The sequence below is a fragment of the Rhinolophus sinicus genome, chromosome 14, assembly GCF_057876585.1.
Source record: "Rhinolophus sinicus isolate RSI-liver-muscle chromosome 14, RSI-T2T, whole genome shotgun sequence".
Taxonomy (NCBI): Eukaryota; Metazoa; Chordata; class Mammalia; order Chiroptera; family Rhinolophidae; genus Rhinolophus; species Rhinolophus sinicus.
Window position 1 is genome coordinate 87279532 of NC_142514.1, and position 27480 is coordinate 87307011.

Genomic DNA, 27480 nt, shown 5'->3' on the forward strand with positions numbered 1-27480 from the left:
GAACTATGATGACCTTCCTTGGTCTATCTATGTGTGTCTTGGACCAGAATATATAAATAGTACCCTGGGCATCACTGCTAAACCTCCCATCAACCCACACTTAGCTTACTTAGAAATTCACCTCCTCCACGACCCCAGGGAACAGTCACATGCAGGAGCAGAGGGAATGTGTGCCACCTACTGTTCAGGTTTCAAGAATGGAAGATGTTTACTTGGCCAGACGTTTAACTCTCCTACTTGCTGTCTGTTTCATGAAATATCGGCATTACAGCTTCCTTCCTCAGTTTCAGCTTTTGAGCAGGTTAGTAAGCAAACTCTTCTAGGAGGATCACATCTGAACTATTATATATTAGTTACACCTCACTGTCAATTACCTTATCAAATAGTTTGCTAAGGTTTTTACCAGCAAGGAGAAAACCTGAGGACAATGGATAGCCACCAAATGGGACCCGGAAGAAGACACTGAAAGTGGCCAAAATGACAATAACAAGACCTCTTCCAATTTTGTGGGGACCATAAAGGAGTTTCATGATTCCCTAAATCTTGCTCTCTGAGGAACTAAAAACAGTTTGCCAGGGCAAAAATGGAAGCTAGCCACTCCCAAAGCTATGGCCTCCTGATTAAGGGTAGATATATCTCAAGGCCTCGCCCAAGAAAGAATTTTGCAGGAAAGTCGCTAGTGAACTAATACCAATTGAGGGTATAGGAGATGCTGGCACAGTGTGTAAGGCAAGCAGAGCAGTAGATGAAAAGATAGCGTCCCTGACCTCAAAGACTTTAATATCCACTAAAGAAAAACAGTAAATTAAATTAACTTCAAAACATAAATGAAAGATGGAATGCAAAATAAATATGTCCTGATAATTCTTGTTGGGATTGTGATACTGTAGAATTCAATGAGTGTGACTTAGAAAGATGAAAGGGGGCAAGTCCTTCATTCTAAAGAATCCACTCTTTGGTAGTACAATAGATCATGTGCTTAAAGATTCCAAGAGGCACCAGAGATGCTAAAAGATAAAATACGGTTATAAAACCGAGAACAATCCTAACGAGGAAGAGAAAGTGTGTTACAGTGGGGAGTGCAGTGGGAGTGGGGGAGGAGATCATTTAAAGAAATCGGTATTTTACCTTAACATAATAAAGGCCATATATGACAAGCCCTCTGCTAATCTCATAATTAATGGAGAAAAACTGAAAACCTTTGCTCTACGTTCAGGAACACGACAGGGATGTCCCCTATCACCTCTGCTTTTCAACATAGTGTTGGAAGTCCTTGCCAGAGCAATCAGGCAAGAGAAAGAAATAAAAGGCATCCAAATTGGGAATGAAGAAGTTAAATTATCACTCTTTGCAGATGACATGATGCTATATATAGAAAACCCTAAAGACTCCACCAAAAAGCTATTAGAAACAATCAACGAATACAGTAAAGTTGCCGGCTACAAAATCAACGCACAAAAGTCCATTGCCTTCCTATATACTAACAATGAAATCTCAGAAAAAGAAATACAAAAAACAATTCCTTTTGCAATTGCAGCAAAAAGAATAAAATACCTAGGAATAAACTTAACCAAGGATGTGAAAGACCTATATGCTGAAAACTATAAGACATTTTTGAAAGAAATTGAAGAAGACACAAAGAAATGGAAAGACATTCCGTGCTCATGGATTGGAAGAATCAACATAGTTAAAATGGCCATATTACCCAAAGCAATATACAGATTCAATGCAATCCCCATCAAAATCCCAATGGCATATTTTAAAGAAATAGAACAAAAAATCATCAGATTTGTTTGGAACCACAAAAGACCCCGAATAGCCAAAGCAATCTTAAGGAAAAAGAACAATAATGGAGGTATCACACTTCCAGACTTTGGCTTGTACTACAGGGCTACAATAATCAAAACAGCATGGTATTGGCAGAAAAACAGACACATAGACCAATGGAATAGAATTGAGAACCCAGAAATAAAACCACATAAATATGGACAGATAATTTTTGACAAAGAAGCTAAAAACATACAATGGAGCAAAGACAGCCTCTTCAATAAATGGTGCTGGGAGAATTGGATAGCCACGTGCAAAAGAATGAAACTGGACTGCTATTTGTCACCATGTACCAAAGTTAATTCAAAATGGATCAAAGACTTAAGCATAAGACCTGACACAATAAACTGCATAGAAGAAAACATAGGTACTAAACTTATGGACCTTGGGTTCAAAAAGCATTTTATGAACTTGACTCCAAAGGCAATGGAAGTAAAAGCTAAAATAAACGAATGGGACTATATGAAACTTAAAAGCTTCTGCACAGCAAAAGAAACCATTGACAAAATAAAGAGGCCACCAACTGAATGGGAGAAGATTTTTGCAAACAGTGCCTCTGATAAGGGGCTTGTATCCAGAATATACAAGGAACTCATGCAACTCAACAACAAAAAAACAAACAACCCAATTGAAAAATGGGTAGAGGACTTGAAGAGACATTTCTCCAAAGAGGACATACAAATGGCAAATAGACATATGAAAAAATGCTCAACATCACTAATCATCAGAGAAATGCAAATCAAAACCACAATGAGATATCACCTCACCCCAGTCAGAATGGCTATCATCAACAAGACAAATAATAACAAATGTTGGAGAGGCTGTGGAGAAAAAGGAACCCTCATACACTGTTGGTGGGAATGCAGACTGGTGCAGCCGTTATGGAAGGCAGTGTGGAGGTTCCTCAAAGAATTACGAATAGAATTGCCATATGACCCAGCAATCCCTCTCCTGGGTATCTACCCAAAAAATCTGAAAACATTTAGAGATAAAGACACATGTGCTCCAATGTTCATTGCAGCGTTGTTTACGGTGGCCAAGACATGGAAACAACCAAAATGTCCTTCGATAGATGAATGGATAAAGAAGTTGTGGTATATATACACAATGGAATACTATTCGGCAGTAAGAAAAGATGATATAGGAACATTTGTGACAACATGGATGGATCTTGAGAGAGTAATGCTGAGCGAAACAAGTCAGACAGAAAAAGCAGAGAACCATGTGATTTCACTGATATGTGGTATATAAACCAAAAACAACAAAAGAACAAGACAAACAAATGAGAAACAGAAACTCGTAGACACAGACAATAATTTAGTGGTTGCCAGAGGGTAAGGGGGGCGGGGGGTGGGGGGTGGGAGATGAGGGTAAGGGGGATCGAATATATGGTGATGGAAGGAGAACTGACTCTGGGTGATGAACACACAATGGGATTTATAGATGATGTAATACAGAACTGTACACCTGAAATCTATGTAATTTTACTAACAATTGTCACCCCAATAAATTTAATAAAATAAAATTAAAAAAAAAAAAAGAAAAAAGAAATCGGTATTTTGACAGGGAGCTTCTCCAAGAGCTCAAGTTTTAAAAAGATTTGTAGACAGTTCAGAGAAAAAGAAACATGCATCACCTTTAAACATGAGAAATATGTTCAGCTTCATTCATAACCTAAAACACACACAAAAACAATACTTCTATCAATTATCTAACTGGCAAAAGTCAAAAAGTGTGATATATTGTGTGAGCTAGGATATGGGGCTATCTGTCACATTCATTACAATTTTGGAAGACAAATTGGAATAATCTTTATGGAAGGCAATCTGCAAATATATGCATTTAATTATACCTTTTATTTTGAGATAATTGTAGGTTCACATGCAGTTGTAAGAAATAACAGAGAAAGAGCCTATGTACATTTTATTCCATTTCCTTCAATAACAACATCTTGCAAAATGATAGCACGATATCACAACCAGGATATTGACATCTGTACTGTCAAAATATAGACCATTTCCATCACCGCAGGGATCCCTTGTGTTGCCCTTCTATAACCACAAAAACATGCCTCTATCTTCACTCCTCCCTCAGCTCATACAACTACTAATTTGTTCTTCATGTCTACAAGTTTGTCATTTCAAGAATGGTATATAGATGGATTTGTACAGTGTATAACCTTTGGGATTGACTTTTTTCACTCAGTATAATTCCCTAGAGATTCAATCAAATTATTGTTTGTATCAACAGTTTGTTCTGTGTTCTTCCTATATTCTTTATATTGCTAGATACTATCTTACAATGTGGATATACCACAGTGTGATTAATCATTCTACCCATTGAAAGACATATGGATTGTTTCCAGGTTGTGATATTAGGAATTAAGCTGCTACAAACAATTGTGTTGATGTTTCCTATGAATGTAAGCTTTCGTTTCTCTGGGGAAAATGCCCAGGATGGCAGTTACTGAGTCATGTGGTAATTGCATGATTAGGTGTTTAAAAAAAATGCCAAATTGTTATTCCAGAGTGGCCATATTCTTACACATTCCTACCAGCAATGTATGAAAGATCCAGTTTCTCCACACCCTTGTCAACATTTGGTATTGTCACTATTTTTTATTTCAGTCATTCTGATCCGTGTGTAGTGATACCTCAGTGTGGTTTTAGTTTGGTTTCCATAACGGGTAGTGATGTTGAACATCATTTCATGTGCCTATTTACTATGTGTATATCCTCTCTGGTGAAGTATCTCTTCATGTCTTTTGCCCATTTTCTAACTAGACTTGTTTTTACTGTTGAGTTTTGAGAGTTCTTTATATATTCGAAGCACTAGTACTTTGATAAATATGCAGTTTGCAAGTATTTTCTCCCAGTCTACAGCTTGGTTTTTTGTCATCTTGAAACAGACTTTTGCAGAGCAAAAATTTTTAATTTTGATGAAGTCCAATTTATCTATTTTTCCTTTTATGGATTGTTTTTGTCTCAGATCTAAGAACTCTTTGCTTAGCCCTAGATCCTAAAGATTTTCTCCCAGTATTTTCCTAAAATTTTTATAATTTTATATTTAACTCCATGATCCATTTTGAGGGGTTTGGGGTCTTTTTGAGGTTTTTTTGTTTTTGTTTTTGTTTTGTTTTGTTTTGTATAAGATATAAGGCTTTGGTTGAAGGGTTTTTGTTTTGTTTTTGGTTTTTTGCCTACAGATGGCTCTCCCTTCCCAATTGTTATTTTTGCACCCATGTCAAAAATCAGCTGGGCATATTTGTGTGGGTCTATTTCTTGGTTCTCTGTTGCTTTATTGACTTAGTGCCTATCCCTCTGTCAATGACACAGAATCCAAACTACTGTAGCTAATAGTAAGTTGTGCAATTGGGTAGTCTGATCTCTCCCACTTTACTCTTCTCTCTACAAATTATAGTTTCTGTAAAACTACAGATAGTGTCTGTAAAACTACAGATATTCTAGTTTCTTTGCCTTCCCACATACATTTTAGAATAATCTTTTCTATATCTATAAAAATTCCTGCTGGGATTTTTATAAGAATTATGTTAAACTCATGTATCAATCTGGAGAGAATTGACATCTTTATTATATTTAGTATTACTATCTATAAACATGTTATTTTTCTCTACTTGTTTAGATTTCTCTCATCAACATTTTGTAGTTTTCAGAATAGACATCTTATACATGTTTTGTGATATTTACACTGAAGAATTTCTTTTTTTGTTTGTTTTTAATGATTGTAATTAATGTTATATTTCTAAATTTTATTTTATTATTTTTATTTTATTTATTTATTTTTATTATTTCCAGGTATACAAAGCAATGTCATAGTTAGACATGTACACCCCTCACAAAGTGATAACCCCCTGCAATCTCCTACCCTCCTGACATCATATATGGCTGTTATTATACCATTGATTATCTTCCCTATGCTGTCCTCCACATCCCATGACTATATATCTATATATTTATATCTATATGTACATCTACATCTATCTCTCTATAGATTTAATTATAGTTGAAATTCCATATTATTTACCTTCAGCTTCCCGTGTATAGCACAGTGGTCAGGCATCTACACAGTCTATGAAGTGATCTCTCTGATAAGTCCAAGGCCCATCTGGCACCCTACATAGGTTTTACAACATTATTGACTATATTCCCCATACTGTTTCATATCCCTGTAACTATTTTGTGGTTACTAATTTGTACTTTCTAGTCCTTTCACCTGCTCCCCAGTCCCCACCGCCCTCCCATCTAGCAACCATCAGATTTTTTTTTCCTATATCTTAATAATGTTATATTTTTAATTTGGTGTTCACATGTGCATTGTAAGTATATAAAAATGCAGTTGATTTTTGTATGTTGATCTTGTATTTTACAATCTTACTGTAACAAATTAGTAGTTCTGGGAGTTTCTGTGAATACTCCTTCGGATTTTTACATAGAAAATATGTCATCTACAAATAAATATAGTCTTATTTTTTTCTTACAAATCATTATGTCCTTTATTTCCTTTTCTTGCCTAATGCACTATCTAGAACTTCCAGTACTATGTTGACTAAGAGTAATGAAATCAAATAGTTTTGCCTTAATCCTGATCTTAGGGGCAAAGCAGCCAGGTTTTTCACCATTTAATATAATGTTACATATAAGATTTTTGTAAGAGCTTTTTTATCAAGTTCAAGAAGTTCTCTTCTGTTCTTAGTGTTCTAAGATTTTTATCATGAATAGGTGTTGAATTCTGTTAAATGCTTCATCTGCATCAAGTCATATGATCATATGATTTTTCTTCCTTAGCCTGTTAATACAATGGATCACATTGACTGATTTTCAAATACAGAACCAGGATTGCATTCCTGGAATAAACCTCACTTGGTCATGGTTTATAATTCTTTTTGTATGTTACTGAATTTTATGTGTTAATATGTTATTAAGGATATTTACCTTTATATTCATGGTCTTTAATATTCTTTTTTGCACTGTCTTTTTCTGGTTTTAATATCAGGTTAATACTTGCTTAATAAAATGAAAGGTATATTCCCTTCTCCTTATATTCTTGAATATATTGTGTGTATATATAGTTGGTATTATCTCTTCCTTAAACATTTGGTAGAATTTTCCAGTGAAACCATCTGGGCTTAAAGATTTTTAATTACAAATTCAATTTTATTAATAGTTATATTGCTTTTTAAATTATCTACTTCATTTTGGGTAAGTTGTAATAGTTTGTGCTCTTCAAAAAAGTGTCCCATTGTATCTAAGTTTTCAAATTTAGGTATATAAAGTTGTCATAATGTTTCCTTATTATCCTTTTAATGGATTCAGGAACTGTAATATTATCTTGTTTCCTTTCCTGGGTTTTTTTTTTTTTTTTTTTCAGTCTTTCTAGAGGTTTCTTAATTTGATTGACCTTTCTAAATAACGAGATTTTTGTTTCCTTGATTTTTATCTATGTTATTATTTTGTATTGTTTCATTTGTCATGTACTTACCTTTATCAGTTTCTTCTTTCTGTTTGCTTTGAGCTTATTTTATTCTTATTTTGCTTTGTTCTTAAGGTGAGAGCTTAGGTTATAGATTTGAGACTTTTCCACTGTTCTTATATAAACATTTGGTGTTATAAATTTCCCTCTCAGTACTGCTTTAGCTACATCCCACAAATTTTGATATATTATATTTTCATTTTCATTCAGGTCATTAAATCTTCTTTTATTTCTCCTGAGACTTACTCATTGACACGTGGATTATCCAGAAGTGTGTTAGTTTCCAAGTGTTTGGAGATTTTCTTTGTATCTTTCTGTTATTGATTTCTAGTTTCATTTCATTGTGATCAGAGAACATACTCTCTATAATTTAATATTTTTTAATGTCTTGTTTTGTAGTCCAGGATATTTTCAATCTTTGTATGTGTTCCATGGGTGCCTTAAAAGAAAGTATATTCTGTTGTTGAATGGAGGGTTCTATAAATATCAATTAGACAGTGGTATGTGCTGTATGATCAAAGTTCATTTGCAGAGAAGTTCTGCTCAAGATGGCAAAGTATGTAAATGTTGTGCTTGCCTCCTCTCATGACATCAAAATTATAACTAAACTACAGAAAAACCATTATTGAGAATCACCTGAATTCTAGCTGAACAGAAGTTCTATAACTAAGGTTATACAGAAGAAGTCACCTCAAGACTGATAGGAGGGGTGGAGACATTGTGGCTGGCCCCACACATGTGTGGCAGTTGAAAATCAAGAGGGATATCTTGGCTGTGGAGGTCTCCCTGGTCTCTGAGGAGAAAGGGGTCCCAGCCCCACACCAGGCTCCCTAGCCCAGTGTTCCAGTGTTGAAGAGAGAAATCCCCATAACTTCTGGCTGTGAAAACCAGTGGTGATTGTGACTGAGAGGGATGGAGGACTGCTGGTGTCCCTGGTGTTGCACTTAAAGGGCCTGCACACAGATTTACTCACTGACCATCTCACTCAATCTGAGTTCCAGTGCTGAGGCAGCAGCTTAAAAGTCACCAGGGACATACTGGGAGAAACTGAGTTGTCTGGCTTCAGGACAAAGACTGGAGGGGCAGCTTTCACAAAGACAGAAGTGCTGGCAGAAGCCATTATTCCTTTTTTGAAGCCTTTCCCTTCCCAGAGTTCAGATGCAGGTGGGTGCCATATCTGAGTCTCCATTAACCTGGCTAACACCATTGGTCATGTCCTGGTGATTCCCTGAGACCCCTCAAGGCCAACCCAAGACACTTCCAGTGACTTTTCCATACAAAAGACCTGTCTTGACTCATGCTTCAGATTTTTCTAAAATCTCTCAGAGGTTCACAAAGCCCAAGAAAGCAGCATCTGGCCTCTGGATGCCCTGTACCTTTTGCTAAGCACCCACAAGCTCAGCACCAGCTGTAGCTAGCCTTGTTTCACAGCTTAACCTCTTCCAGGCACCTCCTTGCCTAGCACAAGTGACAACCACCTGAAAATTACATTGTAGCTCATAACAAGAGGCCCTGGGCAGGGCACAGGCAGAGGCTGATCTTGGCCTGCAACAGAGACCCTCCCAAGAGGCCCAGAACCCACACACCTGATATCCACCTTCAGACCACACCAGAGCATCACCCAACCACCTCCACAAATGACACACCCAAAGGGCAGACTCAGCAGGCACCAGTGTCCTGCTAAAGCAAATCCTGCTCGATAGGGTCAAGCCTTGCACAGCAGCTCCTCCACTATAGTCATGGACAATCCTCACAATCAATCAGCCTAAGGGTCAATCCCTCCTACTGATATGTAAACAGCAATCAAGGCTCAACTACAACAGGAGGACACACACAACACACACAAGGGACACATCTGGAGCACATGGCTCAGGTAACCAAGGAGATGGCACCACTGGGCCCCACAGCACATTTAGTACATAAGGCCACTCTACTAAGACCAGGAGACACATCAGTTCCACCTAACACATAGAAACAAAAATATAGAAACAAAAAGGGAGGCAGCCGAACTAGAAAGACAAAGAAATATGTCCCAAATGAAAGAACAACAAAGCTCCAGAAAAAGAGCTAAACAAAATAGAGACAAGCAATCTACCAGATGCAGAGTTCAAAACACTGGTTATAAAGATGCTCAATGATCTCAGGGAGAACTTCAACAAAGAGATAAAAACATTAAAATGGAGACAGAAAACATAAAAAAGATCCAATTATTATTCTTTAATAATGTGGCAATAACTGAAATAAAGAATACATTAGAGGGAATTAACAGTAGATTAGATGAAGCAGAACATCAAATCAATGATCTGGAAGGTAGCAGGAAACACTCAATCAGAATAGCAAAAAGAATCCACAAAAATGAACATATCTTAAGGGACCTCTGGGACAACATCAAGCATACCAATATTTGCATCACTGGGGTACCAGAAATGAAAAGAGAAAGTAAGGAATTGAAAACCTATTTGAAGAAATAATGATGGAAAACTTCCCTAACCTGGTGAAGGAAATAGACATACAAGCCCAGGAAGCACAGAGAGTCCCAAGCAAGATGAACCCAAACAGGCCCACATCAAGACACATCATAATTAAAATACCAAAGGTTAAAGACAAAGAGATAGTGTTAAAAGCAGCAAGAGAAAAGCAGTTAGTTACCTACAAAAAAACCTTTCATAAGACTGTCGGCTGATTTCTCAACAGTAACTTTGCAGACCAGAAGGAACTTGCATGAAATATTCAGTGATGAAGAGCAAGGACCTACCCAGCAAAGTTATTACATAGAATCAAAGGACAAATAAAGAGCTTTCCAGACAAAAAAAAAACCTAAAGGACTTCATTACCAGCAAACCAGTATTCCAAGAAATGTTAATGGCACTTCTTTAAAAAGAAGAAAAATAAATAAAAAATATGGATAATAAAATGGCAATAATTACATACTTATCAACAATTACTTTAAATGTAAATTGATTAAATGCTCCAATCAAAAGACAAGGTGGCTGAATGGATAAGAAAATAAGACCCTTATATACACTGCATTAAGAGACTCACTTCAAATCAAAAGACACAAGAGACTGAAAGTAATGGGAGGGAAAAAATAGTTCATAAAAATGGAAAAAAGAAAAAAAATCTGGAGTAGCAATACTTACTCGTATACCTGACAAAACAGACTTTAAAACAAAGGCCATAGCAAGAGACCAAGAAGGACCCAGTAATTCCACTCCTGTGTATTTATCTGAAGAAACTTAAAACACTACTTTAAAGGGCCATGTGCATCCATATGTTTATTGCAGCATTGTTTGAAGTAGCCAGGATATGGAGGCAGCCTGGATGTCCATCTATGAATGAATGGATAGAGATGAGGTGGTACATATACACAATGGAACATTACTCAGCCATAGAAAGGAATTGAATCTTGCCATCCGTGGTATCATGGATGGATCTAGAGGGAATTGAATGGAGTGGGTTGGACAGAGAAAAAAAAAGGCCATGTGATTTCACTTGTATTTGGAATTTAAAGAACAAAATAAATGAACAAATAGGACAAAAACACACTCATGGATACAGAGAGCATTTCGATGGTTGTCAGGTGGGAGGGGGGTAGAGGGTGGGTGAAAAAGGGGAAGGGATTACAAAGTACAAATGGGTAGTTACAAAATAGTCAAGGGGATGTAGAGTGTAGCATAAGGAATATCGTCAATAATATTGTAATAACTATGTATGGTGTCAGATGGGTAATAGATTTATTGGGGTGATCACTTTGCAAGTTATATAGACATCCAATCACCATTTGTACACCTGAAACTAATATACATTGTATGTCAACTGTAATTGAAAGATAAAAAGGTCATTTCAAAAGATCATTTGCAGAAAATGGAATTCACTCTAATCTTATATTTCTTAGTTAGGGTCCCATAGAGCCCCAGCCTTCAGCAAAGTGTTTCTACTGATTTTGTCACATCACTACTCAACAAAATAAACATCATATTTGAACTTGTTATGCCATGTGATGCTAGCACTTGTAGTGATAGACACTGACCAAGGAGGTCTTTTAGCTAGGTTATTAACAGTCCTTCATGCTCCTACAGCTGGACATAGTAGGACTCTGTTTATTTGATTGAGACTTTCTCAGTTTTTGACCCAAGATAGGGAAGGTCATTGATAATTGTTGAGCACTGTAATGCTCAGAGAACAAGATGATAAACTGATGACATTTCTGTTTCCCTTCCAAATCATCTTCTCCAAACTCCCCTTAACTAACATATGGGAACTAACAAGCTCTACTCACATAACAGAAAATCAATAAAATTTTACTATTAGAAAAAAAAGAATTTTGTACAAGTCACAAATTAGTTCCCTACCCACAACACCCCACCATCTGGCCTTTTTTGTAAACACTATGAAACATAAACTCTAAGTTAGAAATGACTTATATTGTGAAGTTTTGCATTATTTGTAATTTTTTTCAGTTATTATTGTGCCCTTCTGCTTAACATTTTGTTAGCATTTGTGCTTTACACATGCGTCTAATGGTCCAATGTGAAGATATTTGAAGACAGAATATAAGATGGAAGACGATTCTAGACCTTAGCCCATGGACTATTCTGATAAGGTTAAAGGCAGAGCAACCTTCCAAGTCACCTCATTGCACAAGGGCAAGAGACACCAGAGAAAATCATCTTACAATGCAAGCTACTTACCAAGGGGTTATACAGGCTGGTAATCCAATCTGTCCTCTTTTACTGGTAGCAAATAAGCTCAAATGCAGCACGTACTGCAGAAAAATTGGAGACACTTAACCACAAAACACAACCATTTGAGAAGTAAAGGTGCCTATTATTTTTAATGGCCACAAGATTATCAAAACAAACAGTAAAACATTTTTATAATAAAAAAATTGTATCCAATAAAAAGTCTCAAGAAGCAAATTATTTAGCAACAAAATATATTGCCTAAGAAAAGAAAAGTTGCACAGGTAGTGAAAGACAAAATAATGACAAGGTTCTATTCTTTAATAATGTGGCAAGTCAATATATTAATGACAGGACCCATGAACCTGAAAAGGTTCTGTAATAACCTCAAAAATAACATCTTCTCTATTCAGATCAATGAGTCAACCTATTTCTCCAAGAAATGTCATTCTATAGCATTTGTGAAATTTGTAGATGATAGCGAAATTCAAGAAAAATTTTTCTGCTTCAAAGAGCTGTCCCAAACAAGCAATAGTCAAGATATATTCAATGTTTGGTCTTCCTACTTGATGACAAGAGGCCTATCTTGGAGGAGTGATATTGACATGATACTGGTAACACCCATCAATGGTTGGCTCCATGATGGGAACCTCTCATATAAAAAGTCCCAACATTATCACGACACACTCTTCCCTTCACAGACAGGTGGTGATGTTGAAAGTATTGGAGATTAATTAAAGAAAGTTTTAGACAATACAAAAATTGTTAACTACTAAACAAAGATCAGATCATTCAAGAGTGTTTTAAAAACTAAGAAGCTGGACTAAGAGCACATACAAATAAGTCTGCTCCACACTGAAATGTGGTGGCTTAACAAAGAGTTCTCAACAGGGTATTGGAGCTGAAAGATCAATATCAGGAGTACTTCAAGGGTACTTAGGTCATATTTTGATGAGGGTTTTGGAGATGACAATGACTACAGAAACCAGCTTACATATATATATATATATATATATATATATATATATATATATATATATATATATATAATATTTATGTTAGTGATATATATGAATTAGTTGAACAAATCTCTGAAAAGCCCTGGGAAAATGTTTTGACTTCAAGTAATAAGATTCTTGGATTTTAAGAGTCTGAACCTTCGTAAAAATCATGTTACTAAGAGGAGTCTTGAAATGTTCCTTTCTACTGGAGTAAATAAGGAAATCAGTAAGTCTCAAGTCTTACTGAAATCTACTGACAAGAACTGCAGAACAAAATTGAATAATATTCTCTTTCCCTTTCAATACAAGCATATAAGTAGGTGAAGGATTTATCTCTGAATCTTTTTCTTAGCTGAGAACTTGACTTTGAGAAAAGAAGAAGAATCTGTAAACTGCAAGATTATGTATTTAAGATGAGATTTACCAATATCTAGACCGGTTCTCTATTTCTATAAAAGGAGAATACATTGCCATTCAGAAAAAAACATTTTGCTATCGTTTTCAATTTATTTCATGTGAAAACAAGATTTTTATTGCTTCATAAATATGAACAGCAAAAACAAAAATCATCTCATATCAATTCAAAATGAAACTCATGGGTGTTTATTGCAAACTCGACCCAAAATTGAGTATTTGCACAGCAAAAACCAAACACAGGTCTCACATTAAAGAGATGTTTATTGTGGATATCTAGTTTCAAAAATAAAACTTTTTATGCACACATAAACGTCTAAAGAAATCAACACAGGCATATAACAATTTTGTAACATCTAGACCAATGTTTGAGCCTGATCATGTCACTTGTATAAAAAATGTATTTCAAAGTCTACTATTAAATTCTGTCTTAAAAAAAAAATCTGTCTTAAGCTATATTTTCATCTATTTTACTTTGGCGATGATTTTAGTGGCATTACTACTTAACATTACCAATACATTTTTATATTGTAAATAACATTCATTAAAATCAACTTAATCTTTATTTAAATTAAATCTACCAAGCCTACTATTGAAAAAATTAATTTCAATTTTGGTTTAAGATTATGGATTATTCTTTTCACCTTTATGAAAAGAGAGGATCAACTACCTTTTTTTAATCCAACAAAGGTTGACAAAATGATATTTTTAGTTTTAAATAGAGGGAAAGCTGCCCTTGCACACACCATATACCATATACAACATCTTGTTGAAATTTCTGACAAGACTCTTGGATCTACTTGGATATGGTAAAAACATCAAAAAGAATGTATTTTTAAGGCAAACCTGAAGTTTCCTCTACCTGCACTACTGACTTGCATTAGAATTGATATCCTTTATGGGAAAGGAACCATATAAAAACTGAATTAATAAGTTAGCCAAAATAAACATCCACAAAAAAAGATCACCCTTTACTCAAAAGAGATTGACAATTCCCACTCAATTATTATATCACAACTTACAAATCATGCTAACAATTCCATAAACTAGAGATACTATCATTTTTAAACAAAGGGATTCCCTGAGATCGGGGAAGTATTTTAAGGCACTTTAAGGGGAGAAGATTGAGAAAGAATGTTTCAGTTAATTTAAACAAAAATGGATATATTACAACATGTTAAGTGGCTTACGGAGTTTTGGGGAGACTTGGAAAAAACAAAATAAACAGGTTGAAATCTCAGGCACAATTTTTGTTCAGCACGGGAGCTGCTGCCTTTTCTATGATTAGATAGACTGTTCTAGAACCATGCTGTGCCTGCTGTAATCTGCACTCCCCAAAGAGATGCTGGCTCCCTGGCTCTCAAAACGAACAAAGCTGGTGACTGAAGACTGGGCCCTCTGAGAACCGCAGAGAAACCAAACAGCGTCTGGCCGCCACGACTGTTTGCCAGGAAAATACAACACAGGGGGCAGTTTGGCATCTTCCAATTTTGCATAAGTATACTTAGGGTTTCCAGGCGGGAATTCCCGCCCGTTCTCAGGAATTTCTGTCACTTTTCTGTTCCCGAATCCCGAGAAAAGTTGGTCGGGAAATCGGGAAAATAGGCTCCGTGAACCCAGGTGGTTAGTAGTATCACCTGTCACTTTGTGGAAACGAACAGAAAATAGTTTATAATCTCGGGATTCGGGAACAGGAAAGCGAAAAAAATTCCTGAGAACGGGCGGGAATTCCCCCCCGGAAACCCTAAGTATACTTTATTGTCAACACTGAAATCTCATTTGGAGCATGAGTGCAAAGATGTCTAGGAAATATGCTTTTTACCTCTCCAGCCTCTTCAGCACATGTGGGAACATTAGACAACCTGGTGCAAAGAAATGACTCTGGATGGTAAACACACAATGTGATATGTAGATGATGTATTACAGAATTGTACACTTGAAACCTATATAAATTACTAAGCATTGTCACCCCAATAAAATTAAATTTAAAAAAAAAGAAAAAGGAAATGGGTAGAATGGATATTGAAAGCCAAACATATGTCCAACACAAAGGCTTCTTAACTGCACCTGCCTACATTGTACACATTTGAATGATTCACATTCCTCCTCAGTGCTTGACAGCTAGAATAATGTTTCATTTAGATGTACCAAGGCTCTGATATGGGGCTAGAGACAGTCCATGAATTTTGTATAATCATATATTTACTTAGTTGCATATTTTGTTTAGTTGCACATTTATAACAATGAGTGGGACATTGGACTTGGTGGCCACCAGTTGTCATTTTATTAGGTTGGTGCAAAAGTAATTGTGGTTTAAATGTTAAAATTAATTGCAAAAACCATGATTACTTTTGCACCAACCTAGTACCTTAATGAAGCAGGTTTAGAGCAATGTGTGATCCTATTGATTTTCACTTAAATTCTAGTCCTAAAATTATCAGCTAATATTGAAACCACTGTAATCCAGGGATAGTTGGTCCACAATCTTCCCTTTTCACTTATTAATGAACATAATTCACCTGAAATCCTACACACCTGACCTTTTATTATGTATAATAAAAATGAAGAAATGCCTTTGGACTATGCCCACCATCCTTTGGTGCAAGACAACTTCAACTGTGCTACCTGGATGTAACAAGACATTTTTACTTATTTAGAAAACATTTCCTGAGCACCTAATCTGCAGCTTATACTGTGGAGAGCACACTTAGTTTTCTATTTATCACTTGTGTGGATTCCTAGCACAAAGTCTAATATACATATATAACTCCAGCCATTACTTTGGCAGGAGAATTGGTTGGTTGATGCTTATTAGCAAAGTTCAGGTCAGAGAAATTCTGAAAATCCCCTCAACTTTCTTAAAAACCCATTTAAGTTCCACTTCAATCAGCTCAAACAACCTAAGCTAATAGTAATTTTAATAATACTATGCTCCAGATCGAAGAGCCCTTTTAAATCTCCCAATCTTATATTGCCTTCCTCCAAAATAGTATATTTTTAAACAACCCTCTCTCATTGTTTCTTGTGTTCAATAGAAGCTGGACTTGTAACTCTCATTAGTATGTAAAAATACTGGAGTTAACTTGGTCCTTCATTTATTTGCCAACAGTTCCCAATATTTTTATGAATTTCTTCCTCCCCGTTCAATTTACATAAGCCATCAAAGACCACAAATATAAGAGAGAGAAACGAAGATATCAACAAGATATCTTGATAAAGGACAAATGTAGAATAAATAAAAAAATCCGAGTCAATAGAAATGCAAAGCACCAAATTTTATTTTCTTTTTAATCTGTTGCTATAAAGTGTCACCCATCTTCACAAACATTGAACATGACACTTTTGTGTTGACTCGCACATTTCCCATTATAGACACCTCTCATGTCTGTCCTGAAGCAAAAATAAATTTCCCTTTTAAGCTTTTGATGATAAAAATCTCATCTGAAGCCTCATAAATGATCCTTTATTATCTATATTAATAATGAATAAATGTCTTTTGAATACCCCTGATCTTTTGCATTAATAGCATCAGATGTATTATAGATAACCTTTTGATTTAACAGCACAAACTCTGAAACAATATTAAACACTAAAGGACTGATCTTGCTAGAGTCATCAAGGTCAGAATTATAAACACTTCTTTCCGTTGTATGTATCCATTAGGTGACACTAACACATATCAGTATATTTTTTTAACATGTGTGTGAGTTTGTGTGTGTGCATGTGTGTGAGAGAGAGGAAGAGAGAGAGACAGAGAGACCTAGAAACTGAGCTCATAAATTTTTATTTTCTGCAGCCTTTTATTTTTCACACATTCTATGTTCCTTCTTCAACTTTTTGTAGGGTGAGCTAAAGAACTCAATGGAGACAGAATTCAAGGCATTTCTATAACTTTTTGCTTCATTTCTAGACTCCTTTTAAAAGTAAAATTAATCTCCTATTACTGTATTTTCAGTGAGAAAACTTCCAGTTTGAAAGATGTGTATTACAAAATAATTGAAGGGTCATTTATGAGAAATTTAGCTATTCCTTCTTCAGGTTTTTTATTCCACTTCATTGATTACTCTTTTATTTCTAAATGCCTTCTTCACTGCATCACAGACACATACAGATGGAGTGTTAGAGGTGGAATGAGTTGCCAGGTCACAGAGTTAACCAGGGCAAAGTCTCAACAATAACTCACATTTCTGACTCATGTCAGTTTTCTTCACCATATTCCAAGTTCAAATACTTCCAAATACTTCAATTCTTGGCCTGAGAGCTGAAATACTATAGAATACAGTCATGGATTTGTGGACTTACTCTGGAAGTAACGGATACAAAAGGGAAAAGTTTCCCTCTGGAAACTTGACACAGTGGCCTGATATCATGCAATTATTTACAATGGAGAATTTTTTTTTTCAGTCTCCAATATGCATATATCCGCTGTCTAGAAATATAATGTATCAGAATATCTGGGAAGCTGATTTCTTAATAAGAAAGTTATATGGAAACTTAGAATGAAAATAAGAAAAGGTGGGTTGCCTTGACACAAATTCTTGCTTTTCCCTTTGATTCTTTCTTCCTACTCTAACTCTGCCAGAAAAAAAGACAGATTTCAAAGTAAATTTACCTAGGAATAAATTTAAACCAACGTGTCACCTCTCTCAAGACTGCATTTGTTTTTAACTTTTAAATAAACTCTTTATTTTAGAATAGATTTAGATTTACAGAAACTTGTGACAGTGGTTGTATTAATCAGCATTCTCCAGTGAAACAGAACCAATTGGATAGATAGATACATGATCAATGATAGATGCATAGATGATAGATAGATAGATAGATAGATAGATAGATAGATAGATAGATAGATAGATAGATAGACACATAGATACATAGCTACATAGACACATAGACACATAGACACATAGATGATATGGAATTGGTTCACATGACAATGGAGGCTGAAAAGTTCAAAATCTGCAGGGTGGGCTGGTAGGCTGGACACCCAGGAGAGCCAATGTTACAGGTCAAGTCCAAAGGCAATTGTAATGAACATTTTGAGTGTCCACTTCATACAAAAGAAGAAAAACAAGAGCATAATACAGATCTGCCAAGGTTGTAACTTGAGAGTGTTTTCTGAAAAAAAAAAAAAATTATCATCAGGAAATACCAATAATAATACTTGTTATCTCCTCTATGATTCACTCTCTTTACTTCAAGCTCCTCTTTTGTATGAAGTGGACACTCAAAATGTTCATTACACATTATCTGGTATCACAATTGCTATACATAACCTAAAATTGGGAGGAGCTTGGTCATTTGGAGCTTCTGCAGAGAAGGCAGGGACAGAGTTAGAAAGTATTTTTAGGCACTGCTTCTGTCACCCTATTTACAATATGCCTTTTCAAGACTTAAAAAGTGTGATGTCTGGAGTGGTAATAGAAGCAACTGGAGAATGGTGTATTAGTGGATATTTGTAAGTTTTTATCAACACAATATCCATTTCTCCTCTCTAGTAGCATCTTAATTTCTTTTTGAGAAATTCCTTGTTCCCCATTGTGTGGCCTCTTTGTGGAACAATAAATTCATTTGCTTGCCTCTCACTGTGGAAGTTGACTGAGCAAATCCTTCCTCTCAGACATTTCATACTGGGGGATGGTTAGGATGGTTTGAATCTTCAAATAGTAACACAAGGGCAAAAGAAATGGAACTCGCATGGATACCAGTGGAGGCACCCCACTGCAAGCTCAAGCTTCTGCTATAAGCCTAGCTCTATGGTTTCAGCTTCCTAACCCTCTGTTGTTGACTTGCCCTTTCCATTGTCAATACTATTTCTCCATCTCCCCCATTCCTGTTGTGACCTTCTGATATCATTCTAATATATTCCCTTTGTTTAAATTTTCCAAGGTCAAGTTCTAGTTTGTGCCCCCAACAAATTCTTTCTGTTGCAGTGTTATATCTATGTTTGTCCTTGAAATTGATTTTTCCTATCTAAAAATGATGGAAGACAAATGACCAATTATCCTTGGAACATAAACCCTATTGGAGTAAACCTATGTACAATAGGTTGGTAGCCAATGGGAAACCTCTTCACTGTGGCCAAATGAAATCCAAACTTCTTGTCCTGGTACATCTGAGGTAGGTTTTGGCACCAAGCATACTGGGCAGATGGGGGAAGATAATAAGTCAAAGCTGAAAGAGATGTGCATTTTAGAGTAGAAGGTGGACAAAAACATTGATAACTGAAAAGGCCACTAGTGTACGTAGGTTTAATGTCTGAGAGCTGTTTTAGGAATAAAATATAGTTTTATTCCTAGTTGTATGTGATTATTACCAAAACATCTAATTAGCAATTCAACACATAGCAGGTGCAAATCCAGCCAAGAAGCTACAGAAGTGAGGGAATAATTAGTCCGCAGATGGCAAGACCCAGCTTGGGGGAAGGGGGTGAGACTATTAAGAACTATGTAGGAATCTTACTATTTGCGACAACATGGATGGACCTAGAGGGTATTATGCTCAGTGAAATAAGTCCTGAGAAAGACAAATATATGATCTCACTTATATGTGGAATCTAAAGAACAAAATAAAACAAACAAACAAAACAGAAACAGATTCTTAGATACAGAGAACAAATTGATGGTTGCCAGAGAGGAAGGAGTGTGGAGAGCTGGGTGAAAACAGTGAAGGGATTAAGAAATGCAAATTGGTAGTTCCAAAATAGCCACAAGGATATAAAGTACAGCACAGAGAATATAGTCAATGATGTTTCAACAACTATGTATAGTGCCAGGTGGGTACTAGACTAATTGAAGGCGATCATTGCATAAATTATATACATGTCTAACCACTATACTGTACACCTGAAACTAATATAAAATAATATTGAACGTCAACTATAACTGAAAAAATAATAATAATTAATTTAAAAAGTGTTTTTAACTTCAGAAAAATAATAATAACTTGCAGGATTCCAAGATCTAGCTTCAGTATGCTATAACTGACTTCTAGATACCAGGCATAGCTACTGGGCAGATTATGAAAGAGGGAGCAAATAGAAGCTCAGTTTGGTTAACACAGGGGCTAGATAAACTACAGAGTTCTGTGATCTGGCAGCTGGTTGGAGACCAGAGGTGCAGGCAGGCTCTGGGACTCTGGGTTCTGGGCTTTCCATATGGCAGCAGAAGAGACTTGGGGAACCAAGAGCATGAGTATGTTGGAGTCCCCCAATGAGACTGGGCTTCCAGATTCTAACTATGGGGGATGTGATGTACATCCAAACCCAAATGGATGAGGAAGGCTTTCATGTTTTCTCACCAGATTAGCTGTGGCCTGAGGTCTAGATGAAGGCAAACAGTGGAATACCTTTGAGAAGGTGGAGACAAATGGACAAATAAAATAATGGGTGGCATCCAAGATCTTCACATGGATTGCCCTCAACCAACCATTACCATCCCATGTCTTTCTGCCCCCATATCCTAACTCACCATTTGAAAAAACTGGACTATTAATATTCTCCACGCACCTTTATTTCCCAACTCCTGTCCCATTTCCTTTTGCTATTTCTGTCTTACCCCCACAATGTCCACTTGACAAAATCTTTCCGATTCTCAAGGCTCATCTCAAATTCCATGTCCTCATGAAACCCTGAATAAAAATTGAATTCTCCCTTCTCTGAATAATCACATAATGTCATCTGTGTCTCTCTGTTGTTACTTAATATCCTGCTTTATAATAGTCATTTGTACCTGGCAAGTTGACAGTTTACATGAAGCTGACCCAGAACTTACTAGGAACAGTGACAACATATACGTATCCTGCCATAGGATCACATCTTTCCCATCAGTGTGGACTGCTTGTCCTGTAGGGACTTAGAGACTCATGGGGTGACTTTGGATCTGGGCACAGTGTGAGAGCTAAGGCCACATGAATTAATTCAGTATTAATTCTATTGCTATTTCTTTAATCCCTGACTCTGGCATGTTTTCTTTGATTAGGGAGTGGGGGGGATTTCTCTGACTTTTGACCCTCACCTCTCTTCATGATCAGTATGCTGCATGACTGTTCTTTCTAATAGGTGTTGCTGGGTTTGCTTTGCTGCCTCCCACAATTCCTCTCCCTTTCTCCACATTAACCTGCATTTTCTGGGTAATGGTGCAGTCACCAGCAACATTAAAGCTCTTCAGTCTGTTTGTATCACTCCTCTCTTCTTACCATGCTCCCAGTGGGACTTCACTGGAAATAGACAAGTAGGAGCTCAGAAGTGAGGCCGCATCCACACAAGCAAAACCAGAAGGGAGAACTGTTTGTTCAGACAGATCAGGTCCTCATTCTTCATGTCTTAAGAAAAATCAATTAAGTAGTTCAAAATTGTAATCTGCTTCCCTGAAATGCCCAAATCTATTGAACTACTGAGGATTTTTTAAATCTATATATGAAGCCATTAATGAAAACTCACTTAATTAACAATATTTACTCATCCTACATGCCAAGGATATAGAGGTACCTCAAATCAAAAAGAACAGACTACTGATGTCATATATTTAAAATCTTAGGGAAAATATAGAGCAACATTTTCATACAACCAGACATCAAATATCTGAAATAGAAATGTTTATATAGGCACATTGCTATATGTAATTATGTTAAACATATAAAATGGCTACAGGATTATAGCAGTGGCCAGAGACAGAGGGAAAATAGTCTTGAAATTGAGTAAGGAAAGTAAGTTTTTTAAGTAATATTGAAAATGAAGCATCCTAGCATTTTAGAATCAGAAGAACTCCAAACTCTCAATTTTATACAATAATAAACTTAGGCACAGAAAGAATAGCTGTGGATCACACAGCAAAAGACCGAGCAAGGACTTGAACTAGAATCTTACAATGCTCAGATAGGCACATTTTTACATGCAATCTATAGAAAAGTGCTCAGATGCAGAAGCAAAAGAATTCCTACTGGAATTATATAAGTTGCAATTCACTAATTAGGTTACTAGCTTACAGCCAAAATCAGTTGGCAGCAACTATTAATTATATAATTCAAAACCCAAATTTTTCACCTCTTGCAGAGAGTTTTATCAGTGCAAATGATATATTGCTCATCTGAAGTAAACAAATTCATTGGATGACTTTGTCATTCATTGGATGACAAAGAGAGAAACCAAAATCAAGATGAGCTTCTTTAGAATAAACAGCTCAGTTGTAATTGAAGGTGGGGACAATTAAAAGGAGAATCAGTTGACAGGAGTCCCTATAATTACCACCATTTTAGCATTCATTTTAGTATACTGTATTTGCCTTTTATTTGTCTATCCACCCCTAGACTGTAAGCTTTGTGAGAACAAGGATGGGGTCAGCTGTGTTTGTTGCAGTATACGTGGCACATCGTAAAGCTCAAAAAACATTGGTTGAATAAAACCAATAAACTAAATGAACTAAGCTTATTATTTGAGATGAGAATCTCAGAGTGAACAGAGATGGTTCTATGTGAGCCATGAATTAAAGAGGTGGAAGAAAGTACTGAAAGATACCTTCCTATTGTAATTTATCCAGAGATGTGATGTGAGCAGTTAAAGAATAAAAAGGTAGACAAAGAGGTATACGAGGTGTGATCAAAAGATATGACGAATGTTTGAATGAAAAAAATTATTACACTAAAAGACACATTGCCATTAATCCCCTTTAAAATACTCCCCCTTCTTTCGAACACACTTGCCCCACCATTCTTGCCACTTTCTGAAGCAGCTCTGGTAGTACTCTTTCGTAAGTGTCTTTACTTCATACTCCATCATGACAATGCTCCATGTCAAACATCACTTCTGGCATAGCAATTTCTGTCAAAAAAAAATTACAGTGTGTCCTCATCCACCTTATTCACCAGGTCTGGCACCATGCGACTCTGGCTCTTCCCCAAAGTCAAAATTACCATAAAGTTAAACATTTTGAATCTACTCAGGACATCAAGGCAGCCATGACAACGTAACTAAAGACACTCAGGAAAGAGGACTTCCAGAATTGCTTCAGAAAGTGGCAAGAATGATGGGATAAGTTTGCTAGAAGCGGGGGGGGGGGGGGGGGGGGGTAGAATTTTGAGGGAGATAATGGCAAAAATCATTGTAATAATTTTTTTTAATTTAAACATTCACCTTATTTTTCAATCACACCTCGTACATAGCAAAGAAATGACCAGTTAGGCTAAAAAAAAAAGAGCTCTATGTGTATCCTGTGCATGAGGAGGAAGCTAACCAAGGCAAAGGCTGGCCTAATAATCAACAGAAATTTGTCCTAAAGCTGAGCTCTACTTTGCAGAGTATTGGCTAGAACAGCAGTAACGAGTGGGGTCCAGATTGTGAGTACAAAAGCTCATCAACGATAAGTCCCAAGCATCAGACCTAAGATAATAAATATGAGGATATAAAATAAGAAGTAATACCCCACCCAAAAGAAAACAATGAAGTAGAATCCATACCTCATATTATATATAAAAATTAACTCAAAAAAAGATCATAGACCAAAATGTAAAACCTAAAACTACAAACTTCTAGAAAATATAGAAGAAAATCTTTGTGACCTTTGAGTAGGGAAAAATAAATTTTAGGCATGACAACAAATGCACAATTTATAAAAGAACAAATTTATAATTTGGACGTTATTAAAATTAAAAACATTTGCTCATCAAAAGACTGCTAAAAGAATGAAAAGACAGGCCACATACTGTATGAAAATTTTTGCAAAGCATATACCTGATAATGAAAATTTATATTTAGGATACATAAGGAACTCCCAAAACTCAACAAGAAGAAAACAACCCAATTTTAAAATGGGTAAATGGTTTAAACATACACCTTACCATACAAAATACATAGCTGGTAAATGAGCACACGAAAAGATACTCACATCATTAGTTATTAGGGAAATACAAATTAAAACCACAATGATATCCTACTGTACACCTATTAGAAAGGGTAGCATTAAAAAGATTGACCATAGCAATTATTGGTGCAAATATAGAGGCACTGAGACTGTTATACAAAGGTCTGACTATTAAGTTCTCAAACTTGTTGCAATGATGTTGCTAATCATTTTTTGATATCAGAGGGATTATTCATTATGAATTAGTACCAACTGGACACACAGTTAACCAAGTTTACTATTTGGAAGTGTTGAAAAGGCTGCGTGAAAAAGTTAGACGACCTGAGCTTTTCACCAATAATTCATGGCTCTTTCATCATGACAATGCCCAGCTCACAGCACTGTCTGTGAGGAAGTTTTTAGCCGGTAAACAAATAACTGTATTGGAACACCCTCCCTACTCACCTGATCTGGCCCCCAATGACTTCTTTCTTTACCTGAAGATAAAGGAAATATTGAAAGGAAGACGTTTTGATGACATTCAGGACATCAAGGGTAATACGACAACAGCTCTGATGGCCATTCCAGAAAGAGTTCCAAAATTTCTCTGAAGGATGGACTAGGCACTGGTGTCCATGCATAGCTTCTCAATGGGAGTACTTCGAAGGTGACCATAGTGATATTTTGCAATAAGGTATGTAGCACTTTAGTAGGATGAGTTTGCTAATTTAATTGTCAGATCTTCATACACTATTGGTGGAGACATGAAATGACTCCACTTTCACCACTTTGGAAAATAGTTTGGGAGTTTCTTAAAAGGTTAATCATATACCTATCATATGATCCAGGCATCCCAGTCCTAGGCATTTAGAGAGGGGAAGGAATTACAAAGGGGCATGAGGAAACTCTTGGGGCTGATGCATAGGTTCACTCTATTGATTGCAGTATTGGTTTTATGGGTATATTTTTAAAACTCATCAAATTGTAGTTTAGTATTGTGTCAACTATAATTCAATAAAGCGGTTGCTTAAAAAGTGTAGGAGCAGGACTCCAGAACCCCAGATCTGAAAGAAAGTCACAAAATAAAAGGCAAAAATGTTGAGATTGAAGGTTCAGAACATAGGCTACAAGAAAACGTATTAGCAGTGGCTTTTACTGTGTGCTTCGTTGGTGGAAGGGCATCCTGGCCTGCTAGGCAGGTCAGGACAGAAAAAAAGACAGAGCACAGAAAGAGTAGACGGGTGCCAAGCTTGAGGCCACAGGGTCCAGCAAACATGGAGGAAAGTTGGTAAAGAACAATGAAGTCACATAGGGGAGTATTTAGTTTTATTATATTACACATATATTTATTATATTAGTATTTAGATCAAAATAGTTTTTAAATCCATGTAAAATACCGAAAATATACTATAAATAATAGGAGATCCATGTTGGAAATTAATTTTCTGTAATATGTATTTCAGGGCAGCCAGATGACTCAATTGGTTAAAGTGTGAGCTCTGAACAACAGGGTTGCCAGTTCGATTCCCACATGGGCCAGTGAGCTGAGCCCTCCACGGCCAGATTGAGGACAACAAGCTGCCACTGAGCGGTCTGGAGGGGCGGTCGGATGGCTTGTTTGTTAGAGCGCAAGCTCTCAACAGCAAGGTTGCCCGTTCAATTCCTGCATGGGATGCTGGGCTGTGCCTCCTGCACCTAAAGATTGAAAATGGCAACTGGACTTGGAGCTGAGTTGTGCCCTCCACAACTAGATTGAAAGGTAACTACTTGGAGCTGATGGGCCCTGGAGAAACACACTGTCCCCCAATATTCGACAATAAAATTTATATTAAAAAAATGATTACCAGAGGGTAAGGGGGGAGGAGGGTAGGAGATGAGGGTAAGGGGGATCAAATACATGGTGATGGAAGAACTGACTCTGGGTGGTGAACACACAATGGGATTTATAGATGATGTAATATAGAATTGTACACCTGAAATTTATGTAACTTTACTAACAATTGTCACCCCAATAAACTTAAAAAAATGAAAAGTATATATACTGTACAATTCCAACTATATGACATTCTGAAAAAGGCAAACCTATGGAGACAGTAAAAAGATCAGTGGTTGCCAGAGGTTAGGGAGGAGAGGGATGAATAAGAGAAAAGAGGATTTTGGGGGAAGTAAAACTGTTCTGTGTGATACAATAATGATGGATACATGTCATTACACATTTTCCAAAACCTATAGAATGTACAACACCAAGAGTGGACTCAAATTTAAACTATGGGCTTTGGGTGATAATGATGTCAATGTAAGTTCATCTATTGTAACAAATGTACCACTGCAGTAGGGGATGTTGATGGTTGGGGAAGGCTGTGCATGTGAGGGAGAGAGGGGTTATGTGGTAAATCTCTGTACCTTCTGCTCAATTTTTCTGTGAATCTAAAACATAAAGTCTATTTTAAAAAATATTTAGAGGAGAGTACTATCAAGTTCCTGGAAGATGGGGTGGAATTGAATCCAAAGCACCTGTGAAGAAACTGGATTCAGAGAAAGAATAATACCTCTGGTCAACATGGCAAAGTAGGTAACACCTGTGTTCACCTCCTCCCACACCCACATCTTTGAGAATTGCCTGAAATCCAGCTGAACAGAAGTCCTATATCTAAAGACATACAGAAGCAGCCACCTTGAGACTGTTAGAAGGGGTACAAATACAAAATGGCTTGTCCCACACCGACATGAGGCCATTCAAAATAGGGAGGCATATCTTGGTTGAGAAGGTCTTCCCTGAGGAGTGAGGGGTCCCAGCCCCATACCAGGGCTCCAAGGTAGGAAAGAGAAGTCACCACAACTTTTGGCTTTGAAAAGCAGTGGAGATTGTGGCTGAGTGAGATGGAGGGATGCTGGAGTCCCAGGCATCCCTCTTAAAGGATTACACATGAATGGACTTGCTGATGGACTCCCTCGCTCTGAGCTCCAGCTTTGGGGCAGCAGCTAGAAAGGCAACAGGGATATAGAGGGGGAAACTGACTTGTCTGGCTTCATGGCAAGGGTTTGAGGGGGCAACTTTCTCCCAGCTGGAAGTGCTGGCAGAATCCATTTTTCCTTTGTTGAGCCCTCCCCCTACCCAGCTGCAAGCACAGGTGGGCACCAAGTTTGAGTCTCTATCAACCTGGCTAACACCATTAGTCCTGCCCTAGTGATTCCCTGACACCACAACACACCCAACTTGTGGGCCCACCC